Source organism: Solanum dulcamara, chromosome 2 (assembly GCF_947179165.1).
Source record: "Solanum dulcamara chromosome 2, daSolDulc1.2, whole genome shotgun sequence".
Classification (NCBI taxonomy): domain Eukaryota; kingdom Viridiplantae; phylum Streptophyta; class Magnoliopsida; order Solanales; family Solanaceae; genus Solanum; species Solanum dulcamara.
The window spans coordinates 54,955,781-54,981,113 of record NC_077238.1 but is presented as its reverse complement, the minus strand read 5'-3'; the positions used below and the strand labels follow the sequence as shown (position 1 = coordinate 54,981,113).

The 25,333-nt window shown below is 37.8% G+C and overlaps 1 pseudogene; it reads right to left on the bottom strand.

Annotated features, from left to right (window-relative positions):
* Positions 1-14,547: 14,547 nt before the first annotated feature.
* Positions 14,548-14,667, bottom strand: LOC129881260 (5S ribosomal RNA; annotated as a pseudogene).
* Positions 14,668-25,333: the final 10,666 nt, after the last annotated feature.

Sequence of the window (25,333 nt, the reverse complement as noted above, 5' to 3'; positions counted from 1 at the left end):
CCTTAGCTGGAATGTAAGGGGTATTAATACCCAAGGAGCCATGGATAGAATAAAACTTCTTAAAAATATCCATCAAATTTCTCTTATAGGTCTAATGGAACCTTTTTCTGATAACTCTCAGTTACAATACTTCAGAAACCAGCTCAATATGGACCATGCCATCCACAATCCTAATGGTAAGATTTGGATTTTCTGGACCAAAGATGTGAATTGCAAGATTTTAGAGAATGATGAGCAACTAATCACTTGTGAGCTCAATCATGTCATGATCCCAAATCAATTCATCACTACCTTTGTCTATGCTAAATGTAAAGATTATCTCAGAAGACCTTTATGGGATAGCCTTCTACAGCAGTCTACTACATCCAATCCATAGTGCACTATAGGAGACTTTAATGTTATTGTAGACCTTGAAGAAAAACTAGGGGGTGTCCCCTATAATATGAGAAAGAGTTTTGAGTTCATTAGCATTATTGAGGCCTCAGGTCTTCAAGACCTTGGTTTCTCAGGTCAAAAATACACCTGGTCCAACCTGAGGGGTATCAACTTTAGAATTTGGAAGAGACTTGATAGAGGGATGGTTAATGATAACTGGCTAGAGACCATGCCCCATACCAGCATCACTCATCTTCCTTCTGTGGGTTTTGATCACCTCCCTTTACTATTAGAAATGATTGACCAACAACACAACCCCATCAAGTATTTCAAATTCCTGAACTGCTGGCCTGAGCAACCTTCTTTCATGGATACTGTCAAGAATTGCTGGAGCAGACCTTCTGAAGGAAATCCAATGTGGAGTTTTCATCAGAAAATAAAGAGACTTACTGCTACTCTTAGCTGCTGGCAAGAAATCAGTTTGGAGACATCTATGCTAAAGTCAAAGAATATGAGGAGAAGGCTAGACAAGCTGAAGAGAATCTGATAAGTATAAAATCCAATGAAAATAGGTCTCAACTGTATGCTATCAATGCTGAGTACATTAGATACATGAAGATGGAGGATTCTATTCTCAGATAAAAGTCTCAACTTCACTGGTTCAAAGAAGGTGACAGGAACTCTAGCTACTTTCATGCTCTCATCAGAGGCAGGAGAAGAAAGCTTTACATCCACAGGATCCAAAATGAAGAAGGCTCTTGGGTGCAAGGTGATAAAGAGATAGCTGATGCTGCTTGTGAATATTTCCAACAAATTTTTACTGGAAAGGAGGAGCACATCCAACAGCAGATACTCCATTGCATCCCTACAATGGTGAATGACAAAGACAATGAAGATTTACAAGCCATGCCTACTATGGAAGAAGTGAAAACTGTTGTTTTTACTATGAATCCTCACTCTACTGCCGGCCCTGATGGGATGAATGGAACTTTCTTTCAGGTGTGCTGGGACATCATCAAAGAAGACCTCCTTAGAGTGATCACATCCTTCTTTTGTGGACAAACTATGCCTAAATATTTCACCCATACTTGTTTGGTTGTACTCCCAAAAGTAAACCATCCTACAAAAATCTCTGAGTTCAGACCCATAAGCCTTAGCAACTTCACTAACAAAAGCATTTCCAAACTCTTTTACCTAAGACTTGCTCCTATTCTCCCCAACTTCATTTCCTTGAACCAATCTGGCTTTGTCAAGAATAGAAACATCTCTGAAAATATCATGCTTGCCCAGGAAATAATTCACCAGATCAAAAAACCAAATGTTGGAGGCAATGTTGTGATAAAACTTGACATGACCAAGGCTTATGATAGGGTCTCTTGGACTTACACTTGTCTTATGATGAGAAGAATGGGGTTTAAAGAAACTTTCATTGACATGGTTTGGAGAATCATGGCTGATAACTGGTACTCTGTTATAGTCAATGGTTCAAGACATGGTTTCTTTCACTCCACAAGGGGTCTCAAACAAGGTGATCCTCTCTCCTCTGCTTTATTTGTCCTAGGTGCTGAAGTGCTGTCCAGACTACTGAATAATCTTCATCAGCATCCCCAATTCCATGGTTTCTTTATGGCAAAAAAGGGACCTCAGATCAATCATCTGAGTTTTGCAGATGATATCATCATCTTTACTTCTGGAAGAAGGCACACCTTAGCTCTCATTATGGAAACATTAGCTACCTATGAAAGAGTTTCTGGACAATTGATCAACAAGTAAAAAAGTCATTTCATGGTTCCCTCCAATGCTTTCAAGTCTACTGTACTGAGAATCAAGAAAATTACTGGTTTCAACCAAAAGAGTAGTCCTATAACATACTTGGGATGTCCTATTTATATTGGTAGGTAAAGAGTTATTTACTACTCTGATCTTATTGCAAAAGTTGTAAGCAGGATCACTGGTTGGCATGCTAAAATCCTGAGCTATGGGGGTATAGCTATTCTTGTGAAGCATGTTATTCAAGCCATGCCAATACATTTGCTTTCAGCCAGCATCTCTCCCTCAACCATTATCAAGCAGATTCAGAGCATCACTGCTAACTTCTTCTGGGGATGGAAAAATGACAAGAGAAAGTACCACTGGTCCTCATGGAAGAACCTTAGCTATCTTTATGATGAAGGGGGCATAGGGTTTAGACAAATCACTGATGTGGTTAAATCTTTTCAATACAAGCAGTGGTGGACCCTTAGAACCAAGAACACCTTGTGCGGAGAATTCCTCAAAATCTAAATACTGTTAGAGGGCCAATATTATTACAAAAAAATGGGACACTGGTCAGTCCTTAATTTGGAAGAACCTCATAAACAACAAACACAACATTGAGCCTCATATTCAGTGGCAAATTAAGTCTGGCTCTTGCCTTTTTTGGTGGGACAACTGGCTAGGTGTTGGCCCTTTAGCTCACTTTTCTGCTAACAGCTGTAGGTTTAACCACACCCAAGTTTCAGCTTTTCTAACTAATGGCCAATGGAAAGTTGATCTTATTATCTAAAAAGTCCCTCCTCAGTTTGTTCATAACATTTTAACAACTCAATTCAGCTACCATCCTCTCAAACAGGACCATCCTTGCTGGATTCCTAATACCAATGCAGAGTTCAGTTGTTCTTCTGCCTGGGAGCTCATTAGAGATAAGAGGACAAATACTATGCTGAATGCATGTACTTGGCACCAACTAATACCTTTAAAATGCTCCTTTCTTGTTTAGAGAGCTCTTAGAAGGAAATTACCTACCAATGAGAAAATAACCAGCTTTGGCAAAGCCCCCTCTTAGTGCTATTATTGTGATAGACCTGGCCAAGACACCATTGATCATACCTTTGTTGTAGGAACCTTTGCCAAGAATACTTGGAGGGTGTTTGCTGATTCTTTGGGCATAAAAAGGATTACACACCTCTTAGAAATATGCTTATGAGATGGTGGACATCTAAATACAAGAATGAAGCCCATAAGCTCCTGTTACAAGCAGTCCCTGTCTTCATTTGTTGGAACTTATGGAAGAATAGATGTGCTTCCAAATATGGAGGGAAGTAATCTAACCTTTTAAGAGTCAAATTTTTTGTCTACAAAGACATCTCTAACCTGCTCATCACAGCTTTTCCTTATATTGAGTGGCCAAATAACTGGAAGGACCTAGTCATTTTAGTGGAATAATGCTACCATGACACTAAAATTACCCCTGTATGCTGGATCAAACCAGGTGATCACATGGTAAATCTAAATATAGATGGTAGTGCCCTTAACAACCCAGGCAACATTGGTAGAGGAGGAATACTTAGAAATACTCATAGTGACCTTATCTTTGCCTATGCAGTTCCATTGGGGGAAGGAACTAACAACCAAGCAGAAATTAGGGCTGCTATCTTTGGTCTATCTTGGTATATTCAGCTTGGTTATTTACAGGTATAGTTAGAGGTAGATTCTCAACTCCTAATCAGGTGGTTACAACCAGAAGCAAAACCCCCTTGGTCAATCAAGGAGCTGCTGGATAGTTTAAACAACATCATCAACCAATTCCAAACTTTCAGATGTAAACACATCCTTAGAGAAGCAAACTACACAGCTGATGTCTTATCCAAACACAGCCACAAATGCAAATCTCCTGAACTCTATTTCACTGTGCATGATCTCCCCAAACAAGCTAAGGCATACCTTGAGATGGACAAGCTGGAAATGCCTTCTTTCAGTAGAAAAAAACTCAGGAGAATCAAGAAACCTCCCTAACTCATTCCATTTTGGTTCTAACTCAAACTTCAACATGATTTTGTCTATGCATAGCTATAAATACCTTGAAGATCTCATAGTTAGAACTCCTGTACAAGGGAAAATCTCCCTTTCTTATTACTATCTTTATTATTTTCTTAGAATAACCAGTCTAACTTTAGAGGTAAGGAGTAGAGTGGTTTATATTTTGTCTTCTCTTCTTTCTTGGTTTAACAGGTATAGGAATCTTGATTGGAAGCCCAGGCTGGTTTCTTTGCACCATACATGGGACACATTCAAGTTCTTGTTTTTGTTTTTGTTTGCTGGGCTATGCAGATACATCATATTACAAATCCTGGAATTTTTCTACATCAGTAACAATAAGAGGAGCCACAAGGGAAGCGCTTCTTTGTTTTGGGGTTACAGAATTATTTCCAGACTTTGCTTTTTTTTTTGCTTCTGTGCAGGTTATAAAATACAGCAGGAACAACATTCCAACCTCTTCCAAGATTACAGTAGTTATAACAATCCAAAAGCATTCATCAGGAACACCTCTCAACAACTCCTACCAACCTGAAATTGCACCTCTTGAGCCATCTGTATTTGTTTGTTTATCAGTATAGATTCACAACACACTCTAGCTATGATAATTTAAACAACTTGCAGACATGCAGCTCTACAGATTCAGCAAGATCCCAAGATCAAAAACAAGAGGAGCTGTTCCTTGCAACAAGTTGTCCAAACTAAGAAGAAGCAGATACCAGAAATAGCACACCACCTCAGCAACAACCATCATCCCTCAACAACATGCATCATGCAACATCCAAAATCCTCCAAATTTTGCAGGATAATAGCATCCCCAAAGATGGTTGAGCCCAAGAAATTTCAGCTCGAACGGATAAACAGAGAGGTTAGTCAAGCGACATTGAAAAAGACAGCCGATGTTGTAGGCAGAACAGTAACTCTCAAGAGGAGCAACAGTATACATCATCAAAAATGCTCTAAATTTTGCAGGAATATAACAACTCCAACAATTGTAGAGCCCAAGAAATTTCAGCTCGAATGGAGAATCAGAGACGTTAGTCGAGCGACCTTGAAAAAGATAGTCGATTGTTATGGAACCCCTTTGTTTCTTCTTCTTTGGCAAAATCCGAATTTTAACAATTTTCAATAACTTGTATGTTAGTTATTATATGGACCCAAGAATTTAAAGCCCAAATGGATTCTTGGAAATATTAGTCGAGCATCATAGAAGATATGACCGATCTTGACCCATGCAAAGAAAATTGGGTATACTTGATTTTCTTCATATTAGCTATGTGCTGTACCTTAGTTGAATAGAACTAGTTTCTTATACTTGATCTTCCTAGTCGAGAGGAGTCCTCTTGTTAGATATCTTCCATTTTATTTTCAGAGGTAAGGCCTTTCACATCCCCCTCCTTGTACTTGTAAGCTTACTCTTATAAATATAAGATGAAAATTTCGATAAAAAAAAAGGAAGGGAGAATGTGGCACCCCATAGAAGGGCAGATTGGATATGTGGTTATGAGAATCCAGAAGGAATTGGAGGCCAAGTAATGAGTCGTAGAACTCAACTTACTTACGTAAGCTACCAATTTGGAAATCTTACATACTAAAGCTACTTGAGTAAAACCAAGGTTACGTAGTAAGGATTACATAGGTTTGTAAAGTAAGACGAGATTACAAACCCACGAGGAGGAAAAGAAAGCAACACGTGGCAGCCCATGAGAGACTACCATGTGGCAGCATGAGGGAGTTCCACGCGGAAGCAGCTGAAGCAAGAGGTGTGGGCCCTACATGCCACATGGCAGCCCCTAAGTGGAGGGGTGATGTGTTGGTCCTATAAGGGCTTGACACGTGTCACCACCTAGGGGTTGGCACGTGTCACCCCTTAAGATGGCCTATATATAGATGTGTTTGAAGACTTTTAAGTCATCCTTATCCTTTAAGTTTCTTTTTATCCAAAAAAATTCAACAAAAGTCTAGAAGAAAAGAGAAGAGAAACTTGAGCTAGAGAGAAGAGAGAGCTTCGATTTTGGAGGAGAAAAAAAGGTAAGTCTCTAATTTTGTTTCGCGAATTAATTACCTAGGGTGCACCACGATGTTATGAAGGTGTTAGTAACGAAAATTTATGGTTTGGATCAGCCTAAAACGTTATCAAACAGCCACGAAGTTTTAGGCGCACTAAAGGAACTTCCGATGGAAGGTTTGGCGAGTTTCGGACAAGGTAAGACTTTCCCTTTCAAATTGAAGTTTATGATGTTATTATGGGGTATATTACATGTCTTAAATGAGGCTGTAAGTTGAAGAATTTCATAAGGATGCTTGACGTTAGAAGCAAACTAAATTGATGTCGCTAATGTTAAATCGATGTCGAGTAGTGGATTGTCGTTGTGGTGCTGTGGGTCCATCTGATTAGGTTGCATGTTGCAGGGATTCAAAGTGTTTTAACAAGGGTGTGGGTGCTTCTGGTTGCAGACAAACGACCCTTTATTTGGTATGGTTAAAGATTTTGCAAAACAAAGATTAAAAACTCTATTTTTGTATCGTAGTTTGGAGCTTGTATTGTGTAAGGTTAAAGTGATTTACTTGTAAATATGCTGATTGTTGTTGTTGTTGGTATGGTTGTTGACATTTTGGCCAAGTTGAAATTTTAGGGATTTTGAAGTTATAGGGGAGATGCTGCCCGATTTTCGGTAGGTTCAGAACTAGTAACAAACTAGTCAAGGGTAATGGATAAGGAAATAACTCCTATGAGTACTTGGGTGTAGAGTTGGAAATTGGAAATTGAAACGTAATTAACCTTAGTATTACTTTCATGTTAAATAGGTTTAAAAGATGATGAGGTGAACGTGGTAAAGAGTAGTCCCTAAGAGGTATGTGAAGCTACCTTCTTTCGCTTAGCATGTTTTTGGCATAAATATGTTAAACCTTTATTCAAACTTGATATGTCTTTGACATAATTTATGATATTATGAGGAAATGATAATGCAATGACATGAATGACTCACCGAGTCCATCACTAGAGGGCCAGGTACATATGCATATATATATGATGATATGATTATTCACCGAATCCTATAAAGGGCTGGGTACTATATATGATGAAATGATTATTCACCGAGTCCCATAAAGGGATGGATACGACCGAGTCCCATAAAGGGCCGGGTATGCTATATGATGGTATGATTATTATGATAGTATGATTATTTACCGAGTCCCATAATGGGCAAGGTATGAAATACGACTCTAAGATGCATGACTTCATTTAATAAGACACAGGTACAAGGTTTTATGAGTTGTTATATTGTTTCCTGGATTCATATATCAATTGTACTCCTTTTGTGGTATTTTATGCTTTACATACTCAATACACATATCGTACCCTTTCTTCGGGGGCTGCATTTCATGATCACAGGTACGGATACATAGTTTAGAGACCCACCAGCTTAGGACTCTTATCAGTAAGTTTGAGAGAGCTCCATTGTATCAGAGCTTAGCTTTGGTACTGGTCCCTTGACGTATATATTTGTTTTTTTCATTTAGGGGTACGACAGGGGACCTGTTCCACCTTATATGTACTGTTCTTAATCTTAGAGGTAGGTGGAGATGTTTTTGGGTTGTATATGTATGTATGTGTAGTTGTACCTATCAGACTGATATTTTGGGACATCCCCTTTGTCATGGAAGCCTTGTCGGCTCGCATGGGTTTTATTATGGGATGACCCTATATGTTATGATAGCCATATCGGCTTATATGTTATTGTGATTGTTGATACATTATGACTCAAACAAGGGACAAGTTTATTTATCGTTAGCAGGGGTGTATGCGAGCATCCAGTTCGGACACCCATCGCGGCCTATGGAGTTTGGTCATGACAGAAGTGGTATCAGAGCGGTCCTTCCTTGGAATGTCCACAGTCCGTGTCTAGTAAAGTCTTGTTTATTGGTGTATTGTGCACCACATCTATAAATAAGAGGCTATAGGACATTTAGAATGTTACCTTTCTTTATTGTCTTAGATCGTGCGATAGAGCTACGTTCTTAGGATGAAATTTCACTAACCTATCCTTATGTTTGCAGTAATGCCTCTGAGGAAAGCAACAATTGCCCAAAAAGGCAAGTCGGTAGCAGCGGAAACCAGTTAGGCCTTGAGAATTACTAGGTATCATGCCCAGCCTAAGTTGAGGAATGTGCCTCAGTCGGCAAGTTATACTACACGACCACCTTCAGAGGAGTTCGGAGCAGCAGTAACAACTGCAGATCCCGAGACCCCGATACCTAAGCTCCAACCCCACAGCCAGGGCCAGAAGATAGGGCCATGAGAGATGCAGTTCAAATACCGATTAGGATAATAGTAGGGCAGACCTGAAGTGTTACACCCCACACTTTTAAACTCGGAATGTCTTACAAGTTCTTTAGACATTATCATATGAGACGGATACTCTACGACACTATCAAACAACTCTAAGGAAGGGAGAATGTGATACCCCATAGTAGAGAAGGTTGGAAGTAGGGTTATGAGGAGTTGTAAGAAGTTGGAGGCCAAGTAAGGAATCGTAGGACTCGACTTACCTACGTAAGCTACTAACTTAGAAGTCTTATACAATTAAGCTACTTGAGAATATACCAAACTTGCGAAGCACGGATTATATAGGCTCTTGAAATAAGATGAGATGACGATCCTACGAAAGGGAGAAAAACTAGTATCCGAACTTACGAAAGTGAAAAAAGAAGGTGACAAGAAAGCAGGGGACAAAAAAGCAGGTGACTCAACTAATTGGGGTGGACCCTGCTGCCACATGGCAGCATGTGATTGGCCACAGAGGTTGAGGTGGCACCCTAGGAGGCTGCCATGTGTCACCCTAGGGAGATTCCACGTGGCACCTTCTAAAGAGGTGTATATATGTGTATTTAGATGACTACTAAGTCATTTTGATTCTATTTAGAGCTGAAACTCTAGCAAACAAAAGAAGAGGAAGAACGTGAAGAATAAAGAACAAGGCAACCATGGTTTTTTAAGAATTAAAGGTAAGTTCTTAAATTGTTCTCCATGAATTAATTATCTATGGTGTTCCTCAACCACATGGAGATGTATTTATATATATTATGATGTCTACAAAATTAATTCTTCAGCTTGGAACTTGAGAGAAAGTTGAAAGAACAAAGAGAGAAAACGTAAAGACCTAGTTAACAAACTCGCTTTTGAATAGGACTATTGTTAGTAATATTAGTATAACTTCTTGTGTACATTTTCGTTTCGAGTGATTCAATATGTTTTGGAAAGGTATTTCATAGGTCTATAACTTTAATATATACTTTAAAATCCAGTTTTGCTTTTATCTTCTCGAAAAAGAGTGATGAAGTATAGAGGAGGTACTGCCCAGATTTTGGTTTTGGACATCTTACATGAACTGCTATTGGTAGTTTGGGCATATCATTTTGTACAGAGTTGATGTAGGGGTGATTCGAAATTTTATGTGACCCTAAGACACATGTATATAACTTTCATGGAGGACATAAATCCGTTTTCCCTCAATTACCCCTTCGAAACAAAGGGACAATGCAAGACAGTAAGCTATCCAGAATTCACGTTTTGATAATTTTGAGTGAGTTGTTTGGGGTTTGTATTGTGTAATGTTGGTGTGAATTACTTGTATATATGTTGAAGGTTGTTGTTGTTGGTTGGCTTTAGTTATTAGGGTTGAAGGGCAGCCCGGTGCACTTAAGCTCCCGCTATGCGTAGGGTCCGGGGAAGGGCCCGACCACAAGGGTCTGTTGTACGCAGCCTTACCTTGCATTTCTGCCAGAGGCTGTTTTGAAATTTAGATAGGGCACGTTATAGGGGAGGTGTTGCCTAATTTTCGTTAACGCCTTAACTAATTAAAGGACTAGTCGAGGAAACGGATAAGGAAATAGATTCCATGAATACTAAGGTGCAACTGAAGGTGCTGGAAAGTCCAAAGTGGTTGATATTCGTATCCATGTTGAATAGGTCCAAAGTACGACGAGCCGAACGGGATAAAGAGTAACTCATAAAAGGTATGTAAAGCTTTGTCTTGGTATATTTTGGTATAAGTACGTACAACTATCTTTCTTTCCTTTTGGAAAGTCTTAGCCTTAAGTGAATTATATGTGGAATGTGGGGATAATTCCATTCCCAGAACTCCAGGCATGCCTCATAATCCCTAACTACAGTTAGGTGTTGACATCCCTACAAGAACTGAGCATTGCATGTTAAGGCTTCTACGTGCTAAAGAGTAGTGTATGGGAAACTATCTTTCCTTTCTCTTGATATGTACTTGGTATGAAAATGAGATTATGATGCCATAGTTGTTCATCGATCCCCAAGATGGGCCGGGTATGAGATATGTATATAATGACCACCTGAAGGAAAGTATAGACTATATAGAGTTTAGTCTCTTTCTTTTTTGGCATGTCTTAGTTGTAAGTTAAATATGATGTGAGCTCCGAAGTAACTCCATTCTTAACATCTTCTATTTACTTTTGAATAGCAAACTCTGATAGTAGTTGAACTATTTCCCTGAAAACTTCTATATGTTAAAAAGGTACCAAATATACAGGCTCTAAGTCTTAAGGACTATACGAGACTAAGTGTTTTTGAATCTATAAATGATTTGTCCCTAAGTTAATACATGTCTAGGGTCCCCGAGATTACTTTTAAGGCAGTCCATAATGACATTTAGAGGATACTCGAGATGACTACACCATTATTCGGGTCCTCAAACAAAAGGTTAACTTTCTTATTCTATTGAGTCTCCAATAATGATTTAATCTGTATATAGTTGCTCACTACTCTACTGTGTATACTGTAGCACTTATTTCACCGAGTCCTAGGCCAGGAATAGTAATCGTGTATAATTTACTACATTGTCCACTGAGCCCCTCATTAGAGGGCCGAGATACGTATATATATATATATGATGATGTGTTGTGATAAGGTGGTGATGGCACTGGGTTATGATGATCTTACAGGTGTATCCACCGGACCCCTGATAGGGCCGGCTATATGATATAATTTGAACATGCATGTTTTTATGATTCATAGAGTATAGGTACAGAGGCTTCTTTTATGATGTACTGGACCCCTTCTTCTCTGTTTTAAATATGTTTCCAGTGATGCTATGTTATGTTTTACATACTCAGTACATATGTCGTACTGACCCCCCTTTTCTTGAGGGGGCTGCATTTTATACCTACAGGTATAGATACAGGTTATGGGAGTCCTTCAGCTTAGGATTCCACTCAGCTTAGCTGGAAGAGGCTCCATTGTATCGGAGCCTTGTTTTTGGTACTGACCGTTGATGTATAGTATTATTTTGTTATTCAGGGGTACGGCGGGGGCCCTGTCCCATCATATGTCGTCATTAATATTGTTAGAAGTCTACAGATATGTATCTGTGGGTTGTGTATATCAGTTTGGTTTAGCTAGGTCTACATGATGTATGGTATATGTTATTTTATTATGGTAGCCTTGTCGGCTCGCATGCCCTTTCATGTTACGACACAAACAAAAAGGGCTACAAATTTATGAAAATATTATTGTCCAATGGGGCTCTATTACATGATACTAATTTATTTACAGTTCAATTTGACCACAACTGATAGTTAGGTATAGGGGGGGTCCAGGTCGGACCCCAATCGTGGCCTATGTGGTTGGGTCATGACAGAAGTGGTATCAGAGTAGTTCATCCTTTGATTGTCTGCAGACCATGTCTAGTAGAATCTTGTGTATCGATGTGTTGCGCACCACATCTATAAACAGGAGGCTACAAGATATTTAGAATGTTACCTTTCTTTTACATATGAGATCGTGCTATAGATTCGAGTAATAAGACAATTCCTTATACTAATCTTGGATCTTAACAGAAGGAAGACACCAACAGAAGGAAGTAATTGATGACATGGGAAGTTACGAAGCACGCTGGTAAGTAAAGTAAAGGCCCGAAAGATATCTATCGGGTAAGGTATTGACATGTGATTGAAATGTAAAGTTGAAACTTAAAAGAAAAGCAGACAGAAAGTGCAACAGATGCAGTTTGAAGTTGGACATACGAGGTAAGTCCATCACTTTCATACTATTATTAACATTGAAAGCCCTGTATGGCTATGATATGAGATAATATTGAAAGCCCTGTATGGCTGTGATATAATATGAATATATATGTGTTGGCCCTATGAGGCATTGTTGGTATTTTCTGCGTGCAGGTCTGGGGATAAGTAAGAAATATAGAGGAAACTCTGCCGAAATTTTCCCAGAACAAGAAAAGGGAATAAAACATATAGTCTTAATATGTCTTGGAAATTGATACCAAGTACCCCCATTATGGTTAACTAAAGTTGTAAGAGGTACCCTTCAGGTTGTCAATAAGGGATACCCTTTTTACTTGGGGAAGTTTATTACGGAGAAACAAAAGTTTGTCTGAGCAGTACAGTTCAGACCGCAGTATCTCTAACCGTAATTGTGCTGTAGGAAAAAAAAGAAGAAATGCTCAGGTTGAAGGGTAAGATGTCCAGTAATTGAGCTTCACTCATTCTGAAAGTACCAAGCCCCCAACTCCTAATTGTAAATTAGATAAGTTGTTCTTAACTCGAGGATAAACTCAGGAGGAAACCAGGTAGGTCAAGTATTAAAAAAAGTACTGTGATGATTAGGAGATTCTAGTTTCTTCCAACACTGGTTGGAAAAGGGTTTATGATAACAGTTTATAGTTCTCCATCGACTAATTGGGGAAAGAGCTTCGGAAAGAAGCATCTCAAAGAGATGTTAGGAAGTGAATGTGAGTACGAACTAAAAGGGGGATAGGCAAGTATGAATTGAATGGTTTAATACAATTATACAGGGATAAAGTAGGATTACTGGAAAGGCGTACTTGGTATACGTTGACTAAGTTAGAAGCCTATATTGGGTACACAGTAAGGGTAAGGGCTATAAGGTATAAAGGAGTAATGCGCATACACAACGTCGCCTCGAAAATAATGGAACTCTTAAGAGACAAAGACGACAAACTTAAGGAATAATTGGCATAACTTCCATTCATCCCAAGAAACAAAGGATATAGGTTGGGAAAGACACTACTCCAAGAGAACCTTGGACAATGAATGTCGGAGTACAAAATGTTGCCTACTTAAAAGAAAATTTAGAACAGCTACAAGTGTATATTAACTTTTATAAGGATAAGTAGAATCTGGCCTTGGAAGAGTAGTTCCATGGGTCCTATTACTTAAGTACATATTAATAGAGGAGATGTCGCACTATGTATGGAAAGGTTCTAGTCGCTTTGTGATTTAGCCAAGGTTCCGTACGGGGATAATCAGGTTGGCAAAAAAAATGCAGAAAAACGGGGACATGATAGAGTACCAAGTAGACTGAGGAAGTAGACTAGATGAATTTGAAACTGGGCATAGAGACATAGAGCAATTTATAAATGGATAAAGGTATAAGTACCCTCTAAAGGGGGGAAGCAAGTGAGAGAACTGCAAGGGTAAGATGGAGGCAATTGATGGGGCAACATGCTTGAGATGGATTTTTAAACTAAAATAAGATCCCTTGCTGAACCAAGTTAGAAAGATCTGGAAGCCACCAGTAATTGGATAGAAGTCAGAATGGTATGTAAGACAGCGTTAAGAAGTTTTGATGAGACCCTAAATGATATAACACTAGAAGGTGGGTGTGCACAAAAGCAAAAAAAGATAACAATAAAAGGATATCGACTAACTTAAGAGACACTACGAAGGATAATGACAACATGCTAGATCAAAAGCCAAATATTGGCTGTAGAGTTGGTCGCAAATGATATTGCGATAGATAAATAACCAAGGAAAAGAAATAGCAAGACTCTTATGGTAGGAGATAAGATGAGCAAAGAGTAAATAAGGAAATAGAAAGAAGTGCGACAAGATATTTCTTGCACTCTCTCATATTCTCGTAAAGGTAAAGAATGACACGAGAATGTGTTAAGAAGGTTACAACCGGGGGTAAGGAAAAATTGTGAAATGGTTTACATAAGACGGACAGGACTAGCTGGTTACTATAGGATTGGCAAGCTTATATGACAAATTCCTTTAAAACTATGCTAGCTAATGATAGACAGAACTCAAGGTGGCTCTAAAGGTCACTATATGAACGAACTTTATATCTACTCAGTAGCCAACCCTAATGAATGGGAGCGTACAAAAAGGGGTGAATACAATAGGAGGAGTTAAACAAAAATGACCAAAAAAGGATAAGGTCATAGTAGAATAAAGGTCTACCCCGATACTAGTTGCAAGATAATAGAGCAAAGGACAAGGCAAAACATAAAGACTTACGAGATGACGCTAAGATAAATTTTGGGCTAAGTTGAGTGCCCTACACATTATTGCAAGGATTACCATGAAATGCGACATGAGGACTTCCCAAGAAGGTCACCCATCCTAGTACTTCTCTCGCCCCAGCACGCTTAACTTCAAAATTCTGATGGAACTTAATGCGTTAGTGCTGATATGATCACATGAGGTGGAAGAATCTGAACTAGTGACGGGGGAATGATATGAGATTATGTACCTAGAGTATTATAAGATACGTTAAGGAAATTGTAATAAGGGCTTAAGGAAAATCAGCAGGATTAATTAATTACCAACTGATGGCGCACTTGAATGCCATAGTTCTTCGACATAGTACCAGTTAATGATAGGCAAGCGACCGAATGGCTATATGGGCCAGTGGGCGAGGACATTTTGACACTACTTGGTAGCCAACTATAAGGATTGAAAAGCAAAACCCAAAAGTTAAGGGTACCAGTTGATATAATTTACAGAAGCCAAAAAGTAATACGCGAGGTCGAAAATACCATAATATGACCATGGCTACAAGACTCACTTCGCACTCCAGCACCAAATGACTCTGGAGGGAATGTTTCTTGTAGATTAACGATATTAACCCCTGCTCCTTCAATCAAAGGCTACCTACTCAGCCGAGAAGGTGTAAAATTATAGGGTAAAAGAGTGGTAGGATCTTATGGAGTCCCCATAGCTATTATCCCAAAAGAAGGAGCCCAAGTTACAGTTAACTACCGAGGATCAGTCCGCGAAGCAACTGGGAAGACAAATAAGTCTTCGTACACTACTTTACCCTCAAACCTGATGAACAGATTAAAGCGTACCATTTAAACATTAGAAGATATGTCATGAGTTGGTGTTGTTAACTTTAAAGATAGCTGCGATAATTATCCATCACTTATCAAGTTACCTATAATAATAATTACTACTTCAGTATCCCAATGGCCCCTATACAAGACTGGTAGAGCAAGATGTGTAAGTCCCCTATTGGATGGGTCAATGTTAGAAAGACTAAGCTAAAAAGGCCTCGACATGATTAAGCAAGCTATTGACTAACAACCTAGAGTCGGCAGAAATGATATACAGATAATCGACATCGACATACAGAGTTCAAATTGATGATTGGATGTTCATAACATGGTCACCCAGAAATGGAAACTTAGCCCAAATTATATTAGATGGTATCAAGTTGCTCATAAGGTGGGCAAAGTGGCCGGTAAGTTGAGCTTACCACCTTATTTGAAAACTATACGCCTAGTCCATCAGATAGGGATGCTTTGCAAGGGTACTGACAAGCCACCCAAGGTATGTTCCATAGATGATGTCTAGGAAATGGAATCCTGTGAAGGACAAAATATCATCATCTTAAATGAGCAAACTAGAAGATTATAGATAAAAGACGTGCCTTCAATCAAGATACTGTAGCAAACACCAAAACCAAAAAAGGAGATGACCTGAGGAATTGAAGAGGATATAAAACACAAGTATTCGTACCTATTCCAGATGTCTATAGGTAACCCCAACACCTGAAACTCATACGTTAATTACTTGGATGAAAATATGTGTGATCGCAATAGAAAACAATCTCCCTCCAATCGGTATAAGATCTTGAGGGAAGTTTTATTTAACATTTGGGGACAAATGTTCTGAAGGGGGGAAGGATGTTACACCCCACACTTTTAAATTTGGAATGTCTTACAAGTTCCTTAGACATTATCATGTGAGCCGGATACGCTACGCCACTATCAAAGAACTCCAAGGAAGGGAGAATGTGATACCACATAGTAGGGAAGGTTGGAAGTAGGGTTATGAGGAGTTGGAAGAAGTTTGAGGCCAAGTAAGGAGTCGTAGGACTCGACATACCTACGTAAGCTACTAACTTAGAAGTCTTATACAAAGTTGATGTAGGGGTGATTCGAAATTTTATGCAACCCTAAGACACATGTATATAACTTTCATGGAGTACATAAATCCTTTTTCCCTCAATTACCCCTTCGAAATGAAGCAACAATGCAAGACAGTAAGCTATCCAGAATTCACATTTTGATAATTTTGAATGAGTTGTTTGGGGTTTGTGTTCTGTAATGTTGATGTGAATTGCTTATATATATGGTGCAAGTTGTTGTTGTTGGTTGGATATAGTTATTAGAGGTGTCATTGGAAATTTGGATAGGGCGCGTTATAGGGGAGGTGCTGCCTAATTTTCGTTAATGCCTTAACTAATTGAAGGACTACTCGAGGAAACGGACAAGAAAATAGATTCCATGAATACTAAGGTGCAACTGAAGGTGCTGGAAAGTCCAGAGTTGTTGATATTCATATTACTTCCATGTTGAATTGGTTCAAAGGACAACGAGGCGAACGGGATAAAAAGTAACTCATAAAAGGTATGTATAGCTTTCTTTTGGCATATTTGGTATAAGTACGTACAACTATCTTTCTTTCCTTTTGGCAAGTCCTAGCCTTAAGTGAATTGTATGTGGAATATGGGGATAATTCCATTCCCAGAACTCCAGGCATGCCTCATAATCCCTAACTACAGTTAGGTGTTGATACCCCTACAAGAACTGAGCATTGCATGTTAAAGCTTCTATGTGCTAAAGAGTAGTGTATGGGAAACTATCTTTCCTTTCTCTTGATATGTACTTGGTATGTAAATGAGATTATGATGCCATATTTGTTCATCGAGCCCCAGGATGGGCCGGGTATGAGATATGTATATAATGACCACCTGAAGGAAAGTACAGACTATATAGAGTTTAGTCTCGTTCTTTTTTGGCATGTCTTAGTTGTAAGTTAAATATGATGTGAGCTCCGAAGTAACTCCATTCTTAACATCTTCTATTTACTTTTGAATAGCGAACTCTGATAGTAGTTGAACTATTTCCCTAAAAACTTCTATATGTTAAAAAGGTACCAAATGTATAGGCTCCAAGTCTTAAGGACTATACGAGACTAAGTATTTTTGATTCCATAAATGATTTGTCCCTAAGTTAATACATGTCTAGGGTCCCCGAGATTACTTTTAAGGCACTCCATAATGGCATTTAGAGGACACTCGAGATGACTACGCTGTTATTTAGGTCTTCAAATAAAAGGTTAACTTTCTTATTCTATTGAGTCTCTAATAATAATTTAAACTGCATATAGTTACTCACTACTCTACTCGTGTATACTATAGCACTTCTTTCACTGAGTCCCGGGCCAAGAATAGTAATCGTGCATAATTCACTGCATTGTTCACCAAGTCCCTTACTAGAGGGATTGGATACGCATATATATATATATATATATATATATATATATATATATATATATATGATGTGTTGTAATAAAGTGGTGATGGCATTAGGTTATGATGATCTTACAGATGTATCCACCGGACCCCTGATAGGGCCGGCTATATGATATAATTTGAACATGCATGTTTTTATGATTCACAGAGTACAGGTACAGAGGCTTATTTTATGATATATTGGACCCCCTGCTTCTCCACTTCAAATATGTTTCCAGTTATGCTATGTTATATTTTACATACTCAGTACATATGTCGTACTGACTCCCCTTTTCTCGGGGGGCTGCATTTCATGCCCGTAGGTATAGACACAGGTTGTGGGAGTCTGTTAGCTTAGGATTCTACTCAGCTCAGCTGGAAGAGGCTCCATTGTATCGGAGCCTAGTTTTTGGCATTGACCGTTGATGTATAGTATTGTTTTGTTATTCAGAGGTATGGCGGGGGCCTTGTCCCATCATATGTCATCATTAATGTTGTTAGAGGTCTGCAGATATGTATCTGTGGGTTGTGTATATCAGTTTGATTCAGATGGGTCTACATGATGTATGGTATATGTTATTATGTTATGGCAGCCTTGTCGGCTCGCATGCCCTTTCATGTTACAACACAAACGAAAAGAGCTATAGGTTTATAAAAATGTTATCGCCCAATGGGGCTCTGTTACATGATGTTATTTTATTTATAGTTCAATTTGACCACAATTGATAGTTAGGTATACGAGGGGGTTCAGGTCGAACCCCAATTGTGGCCTACGGGGTTGGGTCGTGACACGAAGGCATGGGATCGGAGCCGATGATTTAGATAGATATGACACTTAAGGGTTCATGACTTCTTGACTTGTAACCCTCAAGAGGTTTATGGGTCGAGACCCCCGGATGACCCACAAGAATTCATTCGATAGATACAGCGTACATTGAGTATAATTAGGGCTTTTGAGACTGAGTCGGTCGAGTTGGCTTCATATCGGCTGCATGATATAGCCACTAATTAGTATGAGTCCTAGGAATTATCAAGGGGTGAGGGTTCTCCTTTAGAAGTCTGGGATGAGTTTGTGGAAGCCTTCCTTAGCCATTTTCTACCTCCAAAAATAAAATGAGCCAGGGTTGATATATTCTTATAGTTGCAAAAAAATGGCAGGATCATTAGATATTATAGCCTCGAGTTGGACTCATTGGCGAGACATGCGTCCACTATTGTGGTCGATATGTCTGATAGGGTGCATCGCTATGTGATGGGGCTAGATCATTACTTGACATTAGAAACAAACTAAATTGATGTCGCTAGCGTTAAATCAAAGTCGAGTAGTGGGTTGTCATTGTGATGCTTTGTTTGGTATGGTTAAATATTTTGCGAAACAAAGATTAAAAGCTCTATTTTTGTATCATTGTTTGGAGCTTGTATTGTGTAAGGTTGAAGTGATTTACTTGTAAATATGCTTTTGGTTGTTGTTATTGGTATGGTTGTTGACATTTTGATCGAGTTGAAATCTCAGGGATGTTGAAGTTATAGGGGAGATGCTGCTCGATTTTTGGTAGGTTCAGAACTAGTAACAAACTAGTCGAGGGTAATGGATAAAGAAATAACTCCTATGAATACTTGGGTGTAGAGTTGGAAATTGGAAAGTGAAAGGTAATTAACCTTAGTATTACTTTTATGTTAAATATATTCAAAAGACGACGAGGAAAACATTGTTAAGAGTAGTCCCTAAAAGGTATGTGAATCTACCTTCTTTCTCTTAGCTTGTTTTTGACATAAGTATGTGAAACCTTTCTTCAATCTTGATATATCTTTGACAAAAGTTATGATGTTATGAGGAAATAATAATGCAATGACATAAATGACTCATCAAGTCCCTCACTAGAGGGCCGGGTACATATGCATATATATATGACGAATGATTATTCACCGAGTCCCATAAAGGGCCAAATACAATATATGATGACATGATTATTCACCGAGTCCCATAAAGGGCCGGGTACAACCGAGTTCCATAAAAGGCCGGGTATGATATATGATGCTATGATTATTATAATAGTATGATTATTTACCGAGTCCCACAACGGGTCGGGTATGAAATACGACTCTAAAATGCATGACTTCATTTTATAAGACGCAGGTACATGGTTTTATGAGTTGTTATATTGTTTCATGCATTTTTATATCAATTGTACTCTCTTTGTGGTATTTTATGCTTTACATACTCAGTACACATATCATACTGATCCTTAGGGGCTGCATTTCATGCCCACAGGTACAGATGCACAGTTTGGAAACCCACCAGCTTAGGACTCCTATCAGCATGTTTGGGAGATCTCTATTGTATCAGAGCTTAGCTGTGGTACTGGTCCCTTAAAGTATATATTTGTTTTATTCATTTAAGGGTATGACGGGGGCCCTATCCCGCCTTATTTGTATTGTTCTTACTCTTAAAGGTCGATGGACATGTTTGTGGGTTGTATAAATATGTATGTATAGTTGTGCCTATTAGACTGATTTTTGGGATGTCCCTTTTGTCATGGCAACCTTGTCGGCTCGCATGGGTTTTATTATAGGATGACCCTCTATGTTATGATAGCCTCGTCGACTTACAGGGGTGTATGCGAGCATCCAGTTCGGATACCCATCGCGGCCTAGGGGTTAGGTCATTACAATATTTAGGACCGTATATCAAAATATAGATTTTTGAAGAAATTATGCAAAACAATAAGGTGCGCAGCAAGTCTGCATTGCGGGCTTGCTTGCCTTCGCATCGTGGACCTAGCAATATTTTTTTGGCCAAATTTATATTTTAGCAAGAGAACTTTAGACTTTTCCCTAATTGTTAGCTGCTGAACCTAGACGTTTTTAGGACCTAATTCAACTCTATAAATTGACCTAAACTTCTAACTCTATTCATTCTTTTACAATTCACCTACTCAAATATTTCTCTTTCTACAAAAGACTCTCAAGGGATCCATTAAAGACTTCAAGTAAATTCACTCAAGCTCTCCATCAAAACTTTCAAGTTTTTTCAAATTATTTAGTGTTCTCACTTAAGGTATGCAGGTATTGATTCATAGATCCTTTCATCCATGAAGTCCAATCAAATTTCTTAAGGTTTTCTATCAAATTAAAGTATAGTATTTTATGGGTTTTATGATCTCTAATCCTATTGAATGAATTATTATTTAATGTATGATCATGAGTCTATTTTGATATAAATTGATGGTTATTACATTAAATTGAAGAGTTTTTCCATGAATTTCTCCTATTTTGATTTCTAGGGTTCATGATGTAGAGTATGATTATTTTCAATTATACTTCCTAATGATACTATCTATATGATTTATGTATGGGCTGAAAGAAAGTTTATGATCATGCATGTTTGCAAGTCAATTTGATTATTTTCAAGTCAATTGATCATGCATTCATGTCTTATACTAATTTCAAGTATAATTTATGATCATAAATTTCCAAGTATGAATTAAGTCTATGTATGTATGATTTGTAATGTAGAAGGACAATGCTCGCATTGCACTTATATTATGAAAATGAACTACTTTATAATTTCAAACCTATGATCTTGACTATGATATATGTAATTATGATTTCTATGCTATATATATATATATATATATATATATATATATATATATATATATATATATATTCCATAGGATTTGACATAGAACCGAGGGAACTTGAGGTTGGGGCCCTACCAAAAACCCTAGTAGAAACCTCATTTCTCTTACACTACATGCCACCGTAGGAACAAAGTAATTAAAGATGAATACCCAAATCTCTATAAGGTGAGTACCCAAAATATCAAGGCTCGAAGGAGAGTACCCAAGTCTAAGAACTAGGGGTGAGTACCTGGTTCACATAAACGCTTGGTGGATGCACTTAGGCATGTAAGAGTCTACCTTGGCAAGTAGTCTCCCCCTTTTCTCCGATGTTGGGGCAACATTAAGATTCTCTGTTATAGCTCGCATGGTCTTATTGTTGATATGATTACTATCCCACATGTATGGTCCTTTTTATGTTCTAAATGACTAATCCTATCTTTTACTTTACATGATATTCTTATGGGTTATTATGCATTGATTCTTCTTAAAGACTACTTATGATTTTTGACTACTTCTCCTATTATGCTGGTTAAAATAGTTATTGTACAAATATGGTTTTCTATGCATTGCATTGCCTCATTCTTAGTACATTTCGATGTACTAATGCATACTTTTACCTACATTGTCTCATAATGTAGGGGTTGAGGTTGAAGATCATACTCATCGAGTTAGTTTGAGGTGAGTCTTCATTTATTGGAGACTAGTTATCGAGTTAGTTATTGTTTTCAAAGACTTTTTCTATGTTTCATGTTGAGGGTGAGCTAAGTACATGTCTTATACCCCGCCCATATTCATGAGAAGAGGCATCTAGTTGGAAAAATATTTCGAGTTTATGTTGTCATGTGACATTCTTCATTTACTATTCATGGTTTAGACTCTCTTATGTTGTTTCCACTTTTGCTTTACCTTATGTATGCTTATGATATGTACAAGAGTCTTGATTGGAGCCCTTCGGGGTTTCAATCATTGTGTTATGACTAGGCCCTAGGTTGGGACGTGACATTCTCCCTTTTTACTGATACCTTCACAGACCTTTAATGGTTGTACGGTCCATGGAAGGCAATGATGAGCCTTTTAAATATGGTCCCATTTTCCTCCAGTTAGGTAGATATGAACTTAGAAGGACAGTATTAGTCTGATAAAAAGGAGAAGTCTGACTACTAAGAGTTAGATAAAGCAATTTTATAAGCCAATGCGTGTAACGATAATAGAAAGACGAGTATAGAAGTAGGAAGAAGTTAAGAGAAGAATCTCAGAAAGAAGCCCTAGAAAAATTTTAAAATCGACATATGGAGAGTTTAGTAGCCATAAGATTAACATTTTCCCAGTATTAGAGTAACGCAAATATAGACTAGTTTAGAGAATAAGAATTATATCCATAGCCTTAGAGTGTCGTCTTCAAACCTAAGGGGGAGGTGATAAGGTGAGAAACCAAGTCGAGTGTTGAGAATCAGATAATGATGTGTTTAAAAGAGTTATGGTGATATATCAATCTATTTCTACTCTAGCATATTCCCCAAATTTCAATTGTTAGAACACCCTAGTAATGTATTTCATATCAATATTATATTCATGAACTATGCCCATACACTTCAGACAGAATATCTGTGCCCAATTAACAAAAGAAGAGACAAAGACATTAGTCCATTAATTTTGATCTTACTCCTTAAAGTTTTAAATATCATCCTCATGATACAAATTATGTTATGCCATGTATATTCTTTGATCGGATCTCTCGAATGAATTATGCTTATGATCTTTTTCTCTAAGCCCTTCCAGTGATCCATTCCTTTCAGTCCTAATTGTGATGCTGATGGTAGTAGGCGAGTTATCGCAGATGAGAGAGAGTTGGTATTTTTTATTGTGATATTTGTGGTGTGCTTATTCTTTTTAAGATTATAGATGTGGAGGAATAAAGAAATAAGATCTTTTTATCTGAAATAAATAGGTAAGAGTATGTTGGTATTCCTTTTAGCAGGAGTTAATGAAATTGCGGGTGTAGAGATAATAAGGTAGACATGAATGTTCTTAAGTGATGTTGACTTTAAAGAAGTTATATAGTGATTAGAATAATAGGCTTGAATGTGTGGTTGCCTTAATGTGAACTATTGCAGTAGGCTATTGATGATTTCTTGTAAAGAGTTTCAAGTAAGTGTATTAGAGTAGTCATATGAGAATAATCCTCCAAAGGAAAGTTAATATAGGGGTATAGAACAAGAATCCCATAGTTCATATTAGCTTGATCATCTTATGGGTATCACCTATTCACTTTGAGTTAGTCTTGAACTCTATGACAACATGCAGTTAGACTTAGGCTTTGGTGGGAGTTATAAGTTTCAACAAATGAGGTGTAGTATTCAGAAAGAAGAGTGTATTTGAGAAGAATTTCTAATCTCAAAATCTATCATTTGTATCGCGTAATGTGTAGTAGTCCTATTCTTATATCATCCCCATAATTCTCTTCCCAAAAGTTATGGGAAATTTTGATGAAAACGTTTGAGTAATACTCCTTTCCATGTTTCAAATTCAATATTTATTTGTGTGTGAATGTTTCAGTTCTTGTATTGCATTTTTTCCTTGTGTATTTTCCTTACCTTGTCATCATTTAAGGATGAATGATCCTAAGGGGGAGATATACCATAAAAATATCTAAGCTAAAACACAAATAATTCTTCATATACATACAGGGTCGTATCAGGTGATTCTTAATTATACATAGGTGTTAAAGTCAATTCTATCGAGTGGACATAGATTTGGAGATGAATTAAGGTCAAAATAATTTTCTCGCACAAAGTTGAGTTGAAATCTTCCTTACCGATTGAGTTGCTTCATAAGATTTTACTTTGGTCAACTACAAATGATTATATATCCTAGAATATAATGGTTTATATGGCCCATAAACTATCAAATTAAAGGTCTATGAATTTCTGATGCCAATAATTTTTCCCTAGTTTGAGTTTGATGTTAAATATTATGCCCCTTTCAGTGAAGCCCTATCAGACCGTCACACTTTCACGAACACCTATACTGCCAATATAAGTTTTCACAGACCATGCAGCCTTCCATGAAAGGCTTGCTTCAACATTTTTCAGAGACTTTTTTACATTCCTTCCAAGGTTATTTTGGTCCTTTCCAAAGTTTTTTTTACCCTATTCTAGTTATTTTTGGGTGTTTTAAAGGAGTATATTTATAATATCCCGGGTATTTGAAGGTCAGAATATGATATAATTGTCCTTGGTGGATATTTAGGACACGTATTTTGGAAGATAAATCTTTTCTAGAATTTGCACTTCTAGAAGGGTGCTCGACAAGTCCACTCGGGGAGTCCTGCTCACCCATAGTGTAAATTTTCCCCAAGTCAAAATCTAGCCAAATTCTAATTTTCTCAAATTGGCCTATCAAGAACGAGTCCGCATTGCGGACTTGGCTTAGAATATCCGTCCGAATTTAGTTTTGAAGTGGGGACACTTTGGCCATTTCCCTAACTATTAGTTAATGAACCTGTACATTTTAGGACCTAATTCTGTTCTAAAAACTAACTTACACCCCTAATTTCATTTATTCTTATTTATAGTCAGGCAACCGTGGGTCTTATGTCGACACCTATCTTGGTTTATTAGAGGATTCATAGATAGACAAAGTTAGTGAGTCCATTTAGTCTTTTGTATTCAAAAGTTTTAAACTTTTTATCATTATAATTATTAGTATTTATATTCATATTTTATTTAAACGTTTGCATAAAATTGACTTAAATGTTTAAAGGTTCACTTTATAAAGCTTTTGCATGTATTTTTAGTCTTTCGTTCAGTAGTCAAGCAGGACAAGAATTCTCTTGGGACCAATAATGATTTTCGAGTGTTGGCTACGTTCAGGTTATAAGGTCGGAGCGTGACACTATACGATTCATATAAAGATTTACAGACCGTAGAAGCTGGTCGTAGAA